The sequence below is a fragment of the Canis lupus genome, chromosome 25 (genome assembly GCF_048164855.1).
Source record: "Canis lupus baileyi chromosome 25, mCanLup2.hap1, whole genome shotgun sequence".
In the NCBI taxonomy this organism is placed as follows: Eukaryota; Metazoa; Chordata; class Mammalia; order Carnivora; family Canidae; genus Canis; species Canis lupus.
The window spans coordinates 33,541,596-33,560,222 of NC_132862.1; the positions used below are offsets into that span (position 1 = coordinate 33,541,596).

At 38.4% G+C, this 18,627-nt stretch overlaps 1 long non-coding RNA gene across 1 annotated transcript in view; it reads left to right on the forward strand.

The window, feature by feature from the left end:
• LOC140617460 (uncharacterized) overlaps nucleotides 1-18,627 on the forward strand; it is a 62,648-nt gene that overhangs the window by 30,844 nt on the left and 13,177 nt on the right. The gene's annotated exons all lie outside the window — the stretch shown is intronic.

An 18,627-nucleotide genomic window follows, 5' to 3' on the forward strand; every position in this document is an offset into this window, starting at 1 on the left:
GAGGGGAGAAAGAAAAAATCCTACTTCTTAGAGGAGTTGGCAAAGCAGGAGGAAAAAACTGAAAAACTGCTTATAAAAACCAAGGGAATCATTAAAGGGTGTGGAGGGGAGTGAAAAGAAGTTGGTAAAAATCCTGTACTGAAAACTAAAACATGTCTTGAAAAGTGGCCAAGAAATGGTTTATGCTAAGGTTTTAAAAAGCTAAAATAAGATGCTGCCTGGGGAGGGGGAGTGCGGAGGGGGGCTCCTAGTGGCTCCTGAATGTGAAGAGGTGGGGCGATTGCAAGTGGCCCACCAGCGGCCACCCCTGTGCCCCTGGGCAGGGTCCACCCCAGGGCGGCAGTGAACGTGGCACCGAGATTTTCTCTTCTAGTCCCAGGTATGGAGCTTCCATTTCCTCACAAAAAAGCCTCAAAAGCCTTACTTCAGGCCCTCAAAAGTCTCTTAAGATTGTTGTGACAGTCTCCACTCCGCGCCTGTGCTTCCTGGCGTCTCCACATTTCATATCCTACCGACAGGATGTCACCATAAGGAAGAGCCTTCTAGAACACAGACGGAGTCGCGCGGCTCAAAACTTCTCATGGTTCCCGCCCCCTTGCCAACAAAGGAAATTCCAAACTTCTTAGCATGGTATTCAATGCTTTCCACAGCCTTGCCCTCGTCTACTTTTCCAGAGTCATCTCCAGCTTCTCCTGTCAAGCCCAGCTACCCTGCAGTGTGGCGCACTCTAAGGCACACCAGTGTCCACCCTGAGCTCTTGGCTCCTTGGGTCCACTGCCCTATCTCCTCATCTGGCTTATCTCCCGAACGAGCCCTATTTCACCTTTTAAAAATACAAAGAAATAAAAATGTAAACTTTTTAAAGTAAAACGTGTGCGTTTTTAAAAGAACAGAAGATTTCAAATGCAATGAAACAATCTCTCACCTTCTTCCTCCTCCCTCCCAGGCCCTCTCCCTCAACCAAATCACCCCTTTTAAATTTTCTTTCCTGGTGGTTCCCTTCTCTAGAAACTATTTCTTGCTTTATTTCTTATTTCATCAATTTTACATAGGCTTTCCTATTTTCTTTTTCTTTTTTCTTTTCTTTTCTTTTTCTTTTTTTAATTTTCCTTCTGACTCTAATAAATGAGTGTTTGGCCCACATAGAACATATCTTTATTTTTATTTTGCCAGTGGACACTTTTAATCACTTTAATATCAGTGACGAGAAGAAGCAAAATATGATATAAGAGTAAGGGTTCAGGCTAGGAAGTCATTCTAGCTGGGTCCAAATTGCTAACTAATGGCTTACTATCGGTGTGATCTTGGCCAATTGACTTAACCTTTCTGTGCTTATGATGTCTTCATAAGTGGCAAAGGATACAAATTAGTGTTTCCTTCATGGTAAAATATATACTGATCTCTCCCTAGGCCTTCAGCAAGACTGTCATCTGCATTTCCTTCACAGCTGCTCAAGGCTGGAGGGGCTGCTACTTCAGAACCCAAGTCCCCCTCCTTGGCTGGTTTTACTCCCTTGTCTTGCAGAAGTACATTCTCCAGTGACTTCCTTAGAGTGACATGTAGCATTAAGACTTTCCACATCTCATCTGTCTGAAAATATCTTTTCTTCTGCCTTCAAAATTCACAGTGATTTTTGCTGGATATAGACTTCTAGTTGAAAGTTATTTTCTTCATAATTTGAAGCACTGCTTTATTATCTTCTAACACCTAGCATTGCTCTTACAAGTCTTGGATGCCTATTTGTGGATTGTTGTTCATTTTTCTTCATTTCTCTTTCTCTGGAAATATTTATGATCTCTCTTTCATTATTAGTGTTCTGAATTTTTATGTTGCATCATGATGGGTACTAAGGAAATACTTCTTTCTTAACTTTTGCATCCTTCGACTCTGGGAGATTCTCTTAATGCTTCTTTAATAATTCCTTCCTACATATTTTTCTTTGCAGCTCTTCTCTCGGTGGATGTTGAGCTCCTGGATTATTCTAAATGTTACTTTTTGTTGATAATGGTCATATTATACTCCTTTTCTTTCTTCTCTATTTTATCCCCTATCTTTTTAGTTGGTATTTCACAGCATCTTTTTCTTATTTAATTGATGTGATGTCTTCATGAATATCTCTGCGGATACAAGTTCATTTCTTTCAACCGCCTTATTTACCTTGAATCATCTCTTGTTTTTTATGGGATCATTTCTCTATTTCGCAATGTTTCCTTTTCATGTACCACAATTCCCTCAAATCCCATTGACGGGATTAGCAAGTCTGACAGCCAACTCAGTGTACACCAGCAGGCATTGGTTGAGTATTGGGCTCCATTTCAAGATGAGTAGAAGTGGCATTAGCTCCCAAGCTAACAAGTTGTTCAATTTTGTTAGAGAGAAACGATCCTCCCCCATGACCATAGGATGGAGAAATCCGGAGTTTCTCTCAGCCCAAATCTCCCTCTTGCTCACCATCAAATCTAGAGATTTTGAGACCTGAGCCTTTCCAGGAATGTGCAAGAACAGTTGCTCTTGACAACTGCCTGTACTATGTATATTCTTTACTGCATCTTCCTCTGTCTACCTCACTTCATCAGTTCCCGGTCCTCCTCCTACTTCCTACAATCCATACATCACACAATTGCTTATCCTCCAATGACCTCTCCACAATCTCTTCATTGCTGGTAGGTTTTTTGTTTTGTTTTGTTTTGTTTTGTTTTTGCTGGTAGTTTATACCAGTTTTTATTCCTTTGCTGTCATGTCATGAGGCTCAGAAGGTTAAATTAATAATAAATGTGTGTTTCAAGAAACCAAAAATAAAAATGACAAATCTAAAAGTTTCCAAAGAGAAGGTGAAGATCTGAAAAGGAACAAGAATTCTCAATATTAACAATACATGCTGGCCAAAAGAATAGTTTTTCCACAGTGTTGAAAGACAAGAACCATCAACCTAGAATTTTAACACTGATTAAACTATTTTTAAAATTTGGGGCAACTTAATGATATCTCAGGCATATGTAAAAGGTCTTTTAACATTCTCTTGAAAGAAGTACTCTAATAAGAAGAGAAATAAATGTGAGAAAATACTATGAGACTCACTTTAATTAATAATAAATAAACAAGCACAGTAAATGTCATTTTTTTCCTAAAAAAAAGGAACAATAAAATGTTAAGACACAGAGAAGTAGAATTGAAAAGACTCACAGAGTGTTATATAACATAGATAAATGGGACCATCCACACCTAGACACAGTGAATTTATAAAGTATCAAAATTGGAAAGGAATTAATTAAAAGTTTTCATAGATAAATAGACATTTTAGAAATTAAATTATCAATCACTTTATAAGGCTAATAAGTATAACCTTGATTCCAAAACAGGACAGGAACACAAAACAAAGTCACAGTATCCATACATGGATAATTACATGTCTAACATATATAGGAAACCCTTACAAATCAGCATGAAAAAAGATTAGAAGCCCAAAAGAAAAATGAGCAAAACATGTAATAATACACAGTTCAGAGAATGGATTCCAAGTATGAGATAAGATATGTATTTCTAGGAAGGCCTGGAAATCAGAGAAATACAAACTTTAAAACAGTGATATACTACTTCATATACATCCAAGATACAAAGATTAGTAATACCAAGTGATGGAGAAGACTCAGGGAAGTAGATGTATGCATGCATTTCTGGGGCATCCTTAAACTGGCACAGCCATTCTGGAAAGCAACTGGGGAGTATTTAGTGAAATTAAGTGAGCATGTACCTTATGTCCAACAATCCCCCCATGCTGGGTATATGCTCAGGGAAGCTCTTGCAGAGATCCATAGGAGCATGCGTAAAAGTGTACTTGTCCTATCGTTAGAGAATCTCGTGCGTGTTGGAGGTTGATGGTTGGCGAGATTGGGAATGAGAGAGGGGAAGAAGGGAACTGGGGATGAAGATCAGGGATGAACAGGAAAAACAAATAGTGAAATAAAGCCAGAATGCCATACAAACTAAAGAATGTGTTCCACTTAGCTCTCTGTTATCTGAGGCTCCACGAACCAAAACCCACAATGCCTCAGCATCCTTCTACCATCTGGTATCCTATCCTGAGTCAAGGCACTCATGGTAGAAAAATCAATGAGCAGCAGCTGCCAGACTGCATCACTTGCTTTGACCAAAGAAGTGAGCTATGGAGTGGATGTCACCTTTCCTGTCCTTGACCCTCCAGCAATCTCCCTCATCTCCATTCATCAGGCTTCATGGAAAGAAAGAGAAGTCCTCACCTTCTGTAAATAAACCCCTCCCTGACCCTCATTGATCTCTAGGCTTAGTGTTTCCCACCCAAATCTCATTTCCTTCAACAGAATCCTTTAGAGTGGGTTGCTCAATCCCACAGTGAATGCCCACTTCACCCGGGGTCACATTGGAGCCATGCCAACATTTGTCCCTGTACTCACCAGGGTGGCCCTGCAGCCATCTCAAGGGTCTCTGGCCCTTGTGCAAAAGAACTAAGGAAGCAGATGAAGGCAAGATCTGTGCTTTCTGGGGGAAATGATTCCCAAAGCTTACTTCTACACCCTCCTAGGTAATAAATTACGCACCTAGATAAAGAAACCCCACCTCCCACAGATAAGGATCGGAGTGGACTTATTGAAATGACACAGTAATCCAGGCAAGGCAGTACAAAGGTAAACTCAAAGAGCCAGTAAAGTTACAAGAGGCAGATTTTCTTTTTAATGAGCACATGACTGGCCCATTTTTTCTGCCACATATGCCTGCACCAGATTTCTCTTTTAGGATCAAATCCTCAGTTTTTCTATTTTCCCTAGATTTCTATGCCATGGGTCTTGCCTCGCCTCATTCCTCAGCTCAGATGCACACACTAAACCGTCTTCCCCATCTTCAACCCACCTGGAGCGGGGACCCTCAATCTTGGACTTCTCCAGACTTTACCAGACCTCAAAATGGCCCCAAATCCTTTCCAACTTCCTTGTCCTCAGCTATCAAATAGATGATCAGTGAGCATCACCCACGAAGCTTACCCTGTGGGCCAAGCAGCGTACTGAGGCCTTAAGGAGAAAAACTATAGAAACAGAAGTCATAGATGTCATAGATACGCCCTGCCCTTATGGAATATGACTTAGTGTCTGTGGGTTACCTGTTAAGTGAAAGCCATTATCCTCAGCACTTTTTTATACAGTCCTTTATTTATCATCACCATGACCCCAAAAGCGAAAGCCTCATTTTCTCAGTTTTCCAGATGAGTAAACTGAGTCTCTCAGAGGTTGAGCCTTTTAAGCAGCAGCTGGCCAGTGTCAGGTCCAGGACTTCTACCTCCAAGCCCAGGCATTTTTCACATCATAGTTGCGTTAAAGAGAATCGAACCTACTTGGGAGTACAGAGCACTGTGCCTTGAAATCAACTCAAAGTATTTTCAAAATAGACTGTTAGTGAGAACTAATGGGTGATAAAATAAACTCTGAGCTTGAGTGCTCTGGTGTCTTCTGTGAAAAGGAAGGGTTCGAAAGAGAAAGATTGTCCTTTGCCCATTGACTTATTTCACTCAGCATAATACCCTCCAGTTCCATCCACATTGAAACAAATAGTGGATATTTGTTTGTCATTTCTAAAGGACAAACATTATATGGTCTCATTCATTTGAGGAATATGAAAATTAGTGAAAGGGAATAAAGGGAAAGGAGAGAAAATGAGTGAAAATATCAATGAGGGTGACAAAACATGAGAGACACTTAACTCTGGGAAATGAACAAGGGGTAGTGGAAAGGGAGGTGGGCGGGGGGTTGGGGTGACTGGGTGATGGGCACTGAGGGGGGCACTTGGCGGGATGAGCACTGGGTGTTATGCTGTATGTTGGCAAATTGAACTCCAATAAAAAAATAAAATAAAATAAAATAAAATAAAATAAAATAAAATAAAATAAAATAAAATAAAATAAAATAAAAACAGAAAGATTCCTCACACGAGGAGACCTTTGAAATCACATGTGAAAGAATAGAGGGCTCAGGGCACTTGGCTGGCTCAGCAGTTGAGCACCTGTCTTTGGCTCAGATCATGATCCTGGAGACCCGGGATCGAGTCCCACATCGGGCTCCCTGCATGGAGCTGTTTCTCCCTCTGCCTGTGTCTCTGCCTCTCTCTGTGTGTCTCTCATGAATAAATAAATAAAATCTTAAAAAAAAAAAAAAGAAAGAAAGGAAGAACAGAGGGCTCTAGATTGGCAGGGAAGAGAAAATAAAGCAGGAATAAGCATCTTCCCTTACAGTTACTTAGACATTCCTCCTGTCCCGGAATGAATTTTCCACTCTGTCTCCCAGAGTAAGAGGAATCATGCTGAAACGTGGCAGGGTGGATTCAGGTTAAATAGACCAAAAAAAAAAAAAAAAAAAAAAAATCTCTGGTGATGAGGTGGTTAAATACCAAACTCTTTCACTAAAGGAAGTGGTGAAACGTAGATTCTTTTTTTTTTTTTTTCTTTCCCTTGGATGATTTTGGCTTGCTCCCACTGGAGACGCAGGCTCTAGAAACATCACCTGAAAACAGCAATCCTGCTCCTCCAGGATTACTTTATTATGCTCACATAAAGAAGGTTCAGGACAACCTGTGTAACAGCAGCAGTTACTCAACCCTAGACCCTCCCAGAGAGCTACTACTGGGAAGGCTTTTCTCACCTTTTCTCCCTGGTTCCCATACTCCGACAAGCATGAACCAGAAAGGGCCTGAGTCACTGGGTCACGTGACAGAAAGTGCACACGGGGCCTCTCCACACTTGGCACAGCCTCGTGAAACCAAAATCACCGGTGCCCTGGGAGCTGAGGAGCACCAGCCAGGTACAGGTCTGCTGTCGGGAAACAACCCAAAGCAGCCATCCAGCCACTCCAGCTTTAGAGGAAACTCATAAATGGAAATGATTGATTCTAAGGCCCGGCAGCCTGGCTGAAGGACCAGTTCAGTGGGCCACTTAAGGCCTGTTGTCCACACTTGGGGTCTGTGGGAGGCTGCAGGGCCAGGTGTGCTGACAGGAGGCCCCAGCACCACACACTGTTTTCCACAGCAGGAGATGCTCAAAGTGGCTCCTTCCCGGCTCCCTGACTGCTGCCCAGGTATGTGTTAGGCCATCAGACAGTTAGTTGATTAGTTGATTGGTCGGTTAATTAGTTAGTTCTACAAATAGCACAAGGGCACAGCCCACCACCTAGAAAATGAGTTTCATGGGCTCATTAATGATTTCACTGCCCGTAAGGGAAATCAGAAAACAGCCTTGAACAGGAAGACCTCATGAAGAAACTTTTCTCCTCCTACTGTCATGATTTCCATTTTTCTAAGAACCATAGACTCAGAGACTGTTCCAGTCAGTCAGATCTTAGGAATCACCTAGCGCAAGCCCATTGTTTTCCAGGAAAGGAAGCCCAAGCCCAGAGAGATGAAGCGACTTGCCCAGGGTCACACATCTGGTCCGTGCCCTTCACCTGGGAGCAGAGCAGCACACATCCAAGGTGAAGGAGGAGGAAGCAGGCCATTTCCCTCTTGTATTTCAAGTAATGGGGTTTGCCTAACATTGACAGGTATAGTTTTCAATGTTTCTGCCTCCCGTCCATGTCCCAACCACCGCCATGGTCGCTAAACACACATAAATTGCCTGCTCTACTGCTTCTAAGAACTCACTAAGCCTTTTATTTCCATGAGAAGATCTTAAATTTATAGGTGCCATTCGTTTCCTCTAGCAGAAATGGGAATGGCTTCCTGACCCACAGAAGGGGGTGGCTATCCTTGGCAAACTCAGGCTGAGTGATAAATGCCACCCAGAATTGCCATCCACCCCTTTTTTCTTTCCCATTGTTGCCTCCCAATTTCCAGAATCCACCTCCTCACCACTAAAGTGAATCAATCAGGTGTAGACATGTGGGTGGTTGAAAAGAATTAGGAGTTTCAAATCAAAAGACTTCCCTACATGTTAGCTGCGTGACTTTACTCAAGACATTTAACAACTGGCATCTTCAGATTGAGGGCAATAATGCCATGGCACCATGAGAATGAAATGAGATCATATTTTGGGAAAACCCTTCTGAAATTGTTGAGAGGAAATTCAAGAGATTTTCATTACTGCCTCTGAGCTGCTTGATCATGCATTAGAGTTCACAGCTGAAAGGAAGGGTGTTGGCAGCTGGGCTGGGCCACAGATAGGGCTGGACATTGGAACTGTGGTCTCTTCCACCTGTGTGCACAGGAAAGAGCCCCTTCCCACAGTCCTCAGAGGGGGCTTGGCAGAGGCCGGTCATATCTGGAGCCAGATGTGAGCACAATCCCAGAATGCACTGTGATTGCTGCTGCGTGTAGGTCCCTCTAGGTGCTTTTTTCTCCTGCCCTGCCCTAATTTGAGTTCTCATGGCTTCTGGAGCATTTTAAAGAGGCCATGTTACTACTGGCCTAGACAACAGGCAGCTTGCTCTAGGGCAACGACTCATTTTTTTTCTTAGTCTGAGTTTATGGAAGTGGAGAATATTGGGAATGTGGACACGTACTTCCTATGTCCTTTGAGCACTCAGTTCACCCTCTGACTCCAATATCTTCAGCAGTCTTGACAAGAAATAATAATCTCTTTTCCAGCTGAGAGTGATATCCTCCATCTCAAGACTTTGCTCCTTTCAGAAAGAGTGTCCTCTTTTACTAAAGTCAACCACACCACCCATTTGGTCACTTTTTCCCAAACGCTCCCCTTATCCCCAATAAGCATGGCTGACCCCATTCAGCAGCCCCTTCAATTTCTCCTCTCTACAGACATTTTCTCCTCTACTTATGAGCATGTTCAGATTTCTGATAATTTGACAAATGTTCTTTGATGTTTCTTACTCAATTTACAATCCTATTTTCATTTTCTTTCCATTGCTACACTTCTTAAATCAGTGATCTGTAAAAGCAGTCTTCTTTTCCTAAAATCAGTATTTTGCCTTACCTTGTGCTCTATGAAAACTTGACTCCCAAAGGTCACCAGGGTGTTATCTAAAGATCAATGGTTAATTTTCAGTCCTCATTCTTCCTCTGTAGTATGGATGTTCCACTCAGTGGGATTTACTCCCCCCATGACTTTGATGGCCATGCACAACCTCACATCCCCATCTCTCTGCCTGGTTCCATGTCCCCTTTGTCAAGACCTTTTCCTTTTACTGGCTCCTTAATATAGTCATTTGTTAGGATCTAGTTCCCAGGGCCTCTGCTATTCTGTTTATTCTCTTCTCCTTGTTAATTTCATCTACTCTTTTAGATGATTGTTAGTTTCATTCTGAAAATATGTCCAAAATCTTAATTTCCATATACCTGAAATTGCCAATTGAATGTTGTCTTCCTCAGGATCTTTATAGTGATTTGATATATCTAAAATTAATTTCATCATCTTTTTGTTCTGTGCTTCCATTAATAACACAACTTCCCTCTTAATTCATCATTGAAGTGCTGAACTTTAGAACTATTCCTAATTCCTCTACCTTTCTCATCCCCATATTTAGTCAATTACCAAGTCAAGTCAGTTTTTTTTCTAAATAATTTTGCAATCTCCTTTTCTTCTTATCCATTTCATTCATACTGACTTCACCTTCCCTAATTCAGAAAATTCATTTTTTTAATTTATTCATTTAACACACATGCATTAAGTGCCTGTTCTGTGCCAGGCTCTGTGCAGGGAACCAGGCAAGCAGAAACAAACACAGACTACCCTTGTTCTAGCAATGGAATTTACAGTCTGGTAAGAGAGACAGATATTGCTCAAGAAAACATTAATGAATATATGACTGTAAATTGAAATGAGTATTCTGAAAGAGAAGAACGCAATTAAGGTTTGAGACATGAAGTATGAGTAGAAGTTGATTAGAAAAATGGATGTAACATGCTGAGAGAAGGAAGAGAGTTGCTCAGTGATGAAATAATTTATTCATGCTATTTGATCAGAAGGAACATAGTAGGTTCAAGAAACTGAAAGAGGCCAGGGAGGCTTCTGCTAAAAGGGCAAGGGGGGAAATGAGACTAGGAAAGGAGGGGGAAAACCATGTCAGCCCCAGTCAATCAGGGTAAGTTAATTGCTTGGACTCCATCTTAAAATTGATGAGGAGCAAATGAAGAGTCTTCACTATCACTCACTTTGACTATAGCAAAGGCCTCCTACCTAAGTCTGGCTTTCCTACTCCAATCTGTGCTGCAAGTCATCACAAGAGTTTTCATGAGATAAAACTCCAACCTATCTAGATTTATTTCCCAAGACCAGCTTGCACAACTTGTGCATCACAGGCCACTGGTCGACCCTTTGATATCTGGGCTATTTGGTGCTTTTTGACTCTGTGTCTTTGCTTACCTCCGCATGTGCTTCAATTGCCATCTACTGCTCCTCTCTACTTTATGGCTACCACTGAACGGACTATTTAAATCCATTATTTTCTGGAACCATAAATATCCCAACTAAAAATGGCTCTCCATGCACTCAACAACCACTATGCTTACCACTTACTCATTGCAAGAGCTTGAGTTTTAGAGCTAGAAAGTTTTGGGTTGAATCCTGGTTTGGAGTAAATTTATTTAATTCTGGAAGCTTCAGATACCTAATCTATAAAATGGATAAAGCCACTGTATTTACAGGATTATTGGGAGAATTAAATCAGAACACATTTCTAAAGTATCTAAAAGGGTACCCGGCACATAGAAAACATGGATACTTGTTAATCACCTAGTCTCTTTTCATCTTACTTTCCTAAAGCAATGGTAAGCTTTCTAAAGAAAGGGATTGTCTGTTATTTATCTTTGCGTTTTTACATTTAACATAGCACCTGACCATAATAGGTATCCGATCAGTAATGGTAAATGGGGCAGCCCATGTGGCTCAGTGGTTTAGCGCTGCTTTGGGTCCAGGGCATGATCCTGGAGACCCGGAATTGAGTCTCAAGTCGGGCTCCCTGCATGGAGCCTGCTTCTCCCTCTGCCTATGTCTCTGCCTCTCTCTCTCTCTCTCTGTGTCTCTCATGAATAAATAAAATCTTTTTAAAAAATAATGGTAGATGATTGAAGAATTGTTTAATAAAATGAAATTCAACATCAGAAAATCTTTTTTTTCATCAGAAAATCTTTTAATTAACAAACCACAAAATCAGATTAAAGGGAGGAAAAATCTGATCATTTTAAGAAATACAAAACAATCAGCCAAAATTTAATTTGGCCATGAAAAAAATCTTAACAAAGAATAAAATACAATGTGTTCATCCAAAAAGTCTATTCATCAAGATCTTATACATAATATATTTGATGGTAAATCTTAAAAGCAATTACTTTAAAGTCAAGAATAAGACAAGAGTGCTTGTTATAGCATTTCCATTCAGTACTAGAAATTCTAATCAAGGAAACAAGACAAGATTAGAAATAAGTATACAAAATAAAAAGGAATTTACAAAACTGCCACTACTGATGGAGGATATGATTATCTATAGAAAATCCATATAGAAAATGAATATCAATAAAATTAACACAAGCATCCTGAAATATCCTTCTTTAAAATCGACATGTAAAAGTAAATAGACTATACACATACAATAAAACAGTATTCAGCTGTAAAATGGAATGAAGTACTGATATATGCTGCTTCACGGAGCTACCCTAAAACATTATGCTAAATGAAAGACAGTCACAAAGGACAACTTATTATATGGCTCCAGTCAAATGAAAATTCAGAATAGAAAATCTATAGCGACAGAGAGTAGATTAATGCCCTTTTGGGGCTTGTGGAGTGGGGAGAAATGGAAGGATAAGTGAATAGCTTAAACATACCAGGTTTCTTCTTGTGGTAATGAAAATGATCGAAAATTATGGTGACAGTTACACATATTTTGAATATCCCAAAAACCATTGAATTCTATACCTTCAATGGATGAACTGCATGGTATGTGAATTACATCTCAGTAAAGGCATCAAAAAGTTGAGAGATATCTATTCATAATAAATGATTAGAAAACTTAATGGAAGAAATTTCATTCACAAAATCAATGATATCTGTAAGGTGCCTAGAATACTAACAAATATTGTGTAAAATCTTTATTGAGAGAATTTCAATATTAAAATGCATAAGAAAAAGAGGGCACTGGGTGGCTCAGCAGTTGAGCGTCTGCCTTTGGTTTGGGTCATGATCCTGGGGTCCTGGGATGGAGTTCCACATCTGGCTCCCCACGGGAAGCCTGCTTCTTCCTCTGCCTATGTCTCTGCCTCTCTCTCTCTATTTCTCATGAGTAAATAAATAAAATCTTTTTAAATAAATAAATTAAATAAATAAATAAATAGATAAATAAATAAATAAAATGCTTAAGAAAAGACCTGAATAAGTGGAGAAATAAAACATGTCCATGAATGGAATATTCAAACTGCAAAACATCAATTCTCTCTAAATACATCCATAGGAATATGATCCCATTCAGATACTATTTGATCTTAATATTCACATGGAAGGGAAAGGAGCTAAAAATAGCCAAGATACTCCTGAAGTGGACAGAGTGAGAAACAAGATTTACCCTACCAGAGATCAAGACTTCCTATAAAGTAGAATCATTGACAAGAGTATATTCGTAAGGAATGGGCAAATAAGCCAATGCAACCAAATAGACAGCTCAGAAACAGATTTTAAAACTTGGCGTATGAGAGCACGGATTTTTTTTTAAAGGTTTTATTTATTTATTCATGTGAGACACAGAGAGAGAGAGAGGCAGAGACATAGGCAGAGGGAGAAGCAGGCTCCCTGCAGGGAGCCGGATGCAGAATCACAACCTGAGCCAAAGGCAGATTCTTTTTTTTTTTTTTTCTCAAAGAGCTAGAGAAAACAATCAGATAATTTTTATTTTTTTATTTTTTAATAATAAATTTATTTTTTATTGGTGTTCAATTTGCCAACATACAGAATAACACCCAGTGCTCATCCCATCAAGTGTCCCCCTCAGTGCCCGTCACCCATTCACCCCCACCCCCACCCTCCTCCCCTTCCACCACCCCTAGTTCGTTTCCCAGAGTTAGGAGTCTTTATGTTCTGTCTCCCTTTCTGATATTTCCCACACATTTCTTCTCCCTTCCCTTCTATTTCCTTTCACTATTATTTATATTCCCCAAATAAATGAGAACATATAATGTTTGTCCTTCTCCGATTGACTAATTTCACTCAGCATAATACCCTCCAGTTCCATCCACGTTGAAGCAAATGGTGGGTATTTTTCATTTCTAATGGCTGAGTAATATTCCATTGTATACATAGACCACATCTTCTTTATCCATTCATCTTTCGATGGACACCGAGGCTCCTTCCACAGTTTGGCTATTGTGGACATTGCTGCTAGAAACATTGGGGTGCAGGTGTCCCGGCGTTTCATTGCATCTGTATCTTTGGGGTAAATCCCCAACAGTGCAATTGCTGGGTCATAGGGCAGGTCTATTTTTAACTCTTTGAGGAACCTCCACACAGTTTTCCAGAGTGGCTGCACCATTTCACATTCCCACCAACAGTGTAAGAGGGTGGGAATCCTCTCCAACATTTGTGGTTTCCTGCCTTGTTAATTTTCCCCATTCTCACTGGTGTGAGGTGGTATCTCATTGTGGTTTTGATTTGTATTTCCCTGATGGCAAGTGATGCAGAGCATTTTCTCATGTGTGTGTTGGCCATGTCTATGTTTTCCTCTGTGAGATTTCTGTTCATGTCTTTTGCCCATTTCATGATTGGATTGTTTGTTTCTATGGTGTTGAGTTTAATTCATAACCACTGTGCCACCCAGGCATCCCAAGAGTAAGGATCTTAAAAAAAAAAATCTGTGGAGATTTTTTTGAAAGATGGGTTATTTAATAAATAATCCTGATATAATGAATTACCTACAAAATTTTATCTTCCCCACCCCACCAAACACAGAAATAAATTCCAAATGACTTAAATACAATTTGGAAAAGAAAATTTTACAAAGATAAGGAGAAAATTGGGAGAATGTCTTCATGATCTCAGGGTAGAGATTTCCTTAAACAAGCAAAAAAAGCATTAACTTTATATGAAAAAAAATGGATTGATTTGATTAAATGGATTTTTCTAAAATTCTGCAGCATTACAAATATAAAAACAAAGTGAAAAGATAAATCACAAACTGAGAGACTATATTTTCAATGCATATAATCAACAAAAGATTAATGTCTAAAAAATATGAAATGCTTATTTAATTCAATAAAGAATAACCCAATAGAAAATGGTCAAAAGATACAAATAGTAAATATATAGGAGAAACCCATATGGCCAATATACTTATGAAATGATGCTCAACCTCATTAGAATCAGGAAAGTGGAAGTTTTTTTAAAAAATTAAGACTTGTCGGGACGGCTGGGTGGCTCAGTGGTTGAGCATCTGCCTTTGGCACAGGGTATGATCCTGGGATCTGAGATCTGCCTAGGGCTCTCTGTGGGGAGCCTGTTTCTTCCTCTGCCCATGTCTCTGGCTCTCTTTCTGTGTCTCTCATGAATAAATAAATGAAATCTTTAAAACAAAAAATTAAAGTTTTTCAGTACCAAATCTTCTCAAAAATGCAGAAAAATAAGACTTTTCATAAACTGCTAGTAAGAATGTAAATTGGTACAACCCACTATGGATTAAAATGTGGAAATACATAGTAGAGTTAAGGATATGCAGTCTTCAGGACAGAAATTCTCCTTCTAGGTATATACACTTTAGAAAAACTATAGCACAAGTGCATAGGAAAGCTTGTTTTTAATTTTTTTGCATTAACTATAATAGCAAAACAAAACAAAACAAAACTTGAACAGAAGAGTGAATAGTTACGATTACATATCTACAGCAGTTAAAGAGGATTGCCATGGATTAATCCAAAAAAATTACCTTGGATCAAAAAAAAAGGAAGAGAAACCACCTCCTAAGTGATATACAGTATGACACCATTTATATACATTTTTAAAACATGAAAAACAATACTCTGTGTAATTTATGGTCACATAAATGTGTAGTAAATACAAAAACATACATAGAAACGGCAATCAGGGGTGCCTGCGTGGTTCAGCTGGTTAAGCATTCTGACACTTGATTTCATCTCAGGTCATGATCTCTTGAGTTGTGAGATTGAGCCCTGAGGTGGGCTCCATGCTCAGCAGAGAGTTTGCTTAAAGGTTCATGTTTTCTCTCTCTCTCCTCAAGTAAATAAATAAATCTTTAAAAAGAAAAAAGAGGGACACTTCGGTAAGGACAAAAAATAAAATTAAAAAAAAAAAGATAAAAAAAGAAATGACCATCAGAAGCATAAAAAAGGTGTGCCTCGGTGGCCCAGTTGTTTAAGTGTCTGCCTTTGGCTCAGGGCCTGATCTTAGTGTCCTGAGATCCAGTCCCGCCAGGTTCTCTCCTCAGTAAGGAGTCTGTTTCTCTTTCATTCTCTCCCCACACCCCCCCTCAAATAAATAAATTTAAAAGAAAAAAATTTTAAAGAAGCATAAGAAAGTGCTTCTTGAGGTGAGGTTAGGGGTTGAGGCAAGCCAAGAGTGGCAAGTAGGGGTGAAGTTCCACAGGGAATCCAATTATTTTTTTACTGTTTTGCCAAATATGACAAAATTTAACATTTTAAAACTGGTGGTGAGTATAAAGAATTCTTATAAATATTCTCCATTTCTATATGTTGAAATATTTAATAATAAGAAGTAAAAGCTGAGGTTGTTACAAATATACCAAACAATAGGTTAATATCTTTAATATAAAAAACCTCTTGCAAGTAAATGAAGTCAAAAGCATCCACAATAGATATATGAAATAATAACATGAACAGAAAATTTACAGAAAATAAAGTATTATTAATAAACATTTAAAAAAATAAATAAACATTTAAAAAACCATTATCAAATAAATTCAAATTAAGAGTAATTGAGGGATCCCTCGGTGGCGCAGCGGTTTGGCGCCTGCCTTTGGCCCAGGGCGCGATCCTGGAGACCCGGGATCGAATCCCACGTCGGGCTCCTGGTGCATGGAGCCTGCTTCTCCCTCTGCCTATGTCTCTGCCTCTCTCTCTCTCTCTCTGTGACTATCATAAATAAATAAAAAATAAAAAAATATATATTAAAAAAAAAGAGTAATTGATGTCATTTTCACATATTAGCTTAATATGTGAAAAAATATTTTTCTTAATGTTGGCAAAGGTGATTCCATGTACACTCATATGACGCTGGTAAGCTATAAATTACTATCAATAAGCTAAAAAAACCTATTTGGCAGTTTGCATAAAAATGTCCACATTTTTTTTATCTGGTAATTACACCTCCAGATATCTACCAGAAACAAAAGCAGGAATGTAATGAAGATTTGTGTTCAGAGATGTTATTTATTGTACTGTTCATAATAGTAGCCAAAAAAGGAAGAAAAAAAACACAACATAAATATCCAAAATAAGGGAATGCTTCAATAACTTATAAATTATGGTTTACCTATAACGTAGACTATTATGTAGTCTTTCACCTCTGATGACACTTATCAATCATTCACAAAAATACTGAGGAATGACTGTGATGCAATATTAAGTGATATGTAGGGCATAGACCTGTGTTACAGTGCTGCCCCCGCAACATAAATATACACAGGGGTCCTCATTATCTATATATTCATTATCTAAGTCTCTGTAGTTGAAAGATTTAATGAAATAAGGAGAGGGCACCTGGAGAGCTGCACAAATCACTAGCAAATAAAAATCTTGAAAGTTCAATCAATAAAAAAAAATCAAAGAGAAAATTAGCAAGAATGATGACAAGATGGACCAAGCAAAAGAAAATAATCTATTAAAGTATTATGAGAGGCCATTCAGGACACTGACCAGCTCTTCAAACATCTTTGCACAGTTGGTCCTCTTTATAATTGTGCTATAAAATAATCAAACGTAGAGTGAAAGATGTAGTATTAAGCTATCTTTCATTTTCTTTAGAAAAAATCATCCCATATTCTCTCCCCCCATCATTTTATTTATTGACTTTTTTTTCTAAGATTTAGTATATAGTTGCAAGTAGAACCTAATTTTTTTAAAGATTTTATTTATTCATGAGAGACAAAAAGAGAGAGAAACAGGCTCCCCACAAGGAGCCCAATGTGGGACTCCATCCGGGACTCCAGGATCATATCCTGAGCCAAGGCCAGACACAACCACTGAGCCACCCAGATGTTTTGAAACTAAACTTTATTTTAAAGGTTTATAATAACATTATTTGTACAATTTTTATTGTATCCTCAAGATAAAAATCACAATCTACTTATGAAATTTGATTCTCATTTCAATTGATTAACTTCAGTTGATTCTAGGTTAACAAAGACTTCCTAATTGCTGTATATAGAAAATAAAGAATAGAACAGCACTGTCCAATAGAAATATAATGTCACCCACGTGTATAATTATGTGAAAGTAATTCTAATGGTATACTGTACTTACAATTATCCAAAATATAACAATTTCAACATGTAATCAATATAAAAATTATTAATGGGATTTTTTTTTTTTTTTACTAAATCTTCAAAATCCAGTGTATTTGACACAGCACATCGTGATTTGAACTAGCCATATTTCAAGTATTATATAACTCAGGTCTAGAAGAAAATGTACCAAAAAGGTTTTCAAAAATGTTTATAAAATGGTCTCGCATGAATGGAGGGATTAAATTAAATTTAAATTTAATTTTCATAATTTAAAACTTTTAAAGCTTTGGCATTTAAGTATCCCATATTTTAACTGTTTTCGTTTATGAAGGGTAATATTTTTCTGTATCTTTCATACATGGCTTAAATACTTAAATAATTTTTTTCCTGTTTCTCTTTATATCTTTTGCTAGTTGCATTTCATTTCCTGCTTTAGCTCTTCTGGTTTTCTCAGCAAATTATTTCAATTTTTGACCATTCTTTTCACTGGTTGCCTGGTGAACTTCCACTTCTGAGATCATTTTAAAGCAACCCTTGACCCTGCCAAGTTAATTTCTTTCTACCCTTCCCTGCTTTCTCATGGATCAAAATCTTTTTTCTTATGTTATTAAAGCCATATTGTTTTCTTATGAAACAAGCAGTTCTCTTAGACCTCTTTGTCTTTAAAAAAAAAAAAAAAAAAAAAAACCTGCCCAGGGGACCCTTTAAGCTAGTGGAAACCAGTTCATTGATTATCATTCTTTTTTCTCCTACTGGTTTCCTTCCTTCTGTCCTTCAGAATCATACATTTATAATAGATAAATGTATAGTCACTTTCAACCAGGTTGATAAATTTAAATTTTCACTTATTCCCTGAACATAAGTATCATATCAAGAATTGTGTTTTCAATCCAGTGATTTGATTTCTCTAACACTTGCCATAAGGGGCTATTTGTCCTACATAAGCCTGAGAATTCATTCACTTTATGCCATTTTCATGCTGTCTCCTTTCAAAGAAGATATATGCAGAAATTGTTCCAATACTACTGCATTCTGCATTGCAAACTTTGGGAAGGTTGTTCAAAAAAAAAACTGTGGAGCTTGCTCAAGAGATTATGTATCATTTTCTTAGGGGCTAATTGCTAAATCTCGCTTTTTTGGTGTCCTTCAAATCCCTGAACTGGAGTTTTAAGAAAGAAAAGAACTGAGAAAAGAATGA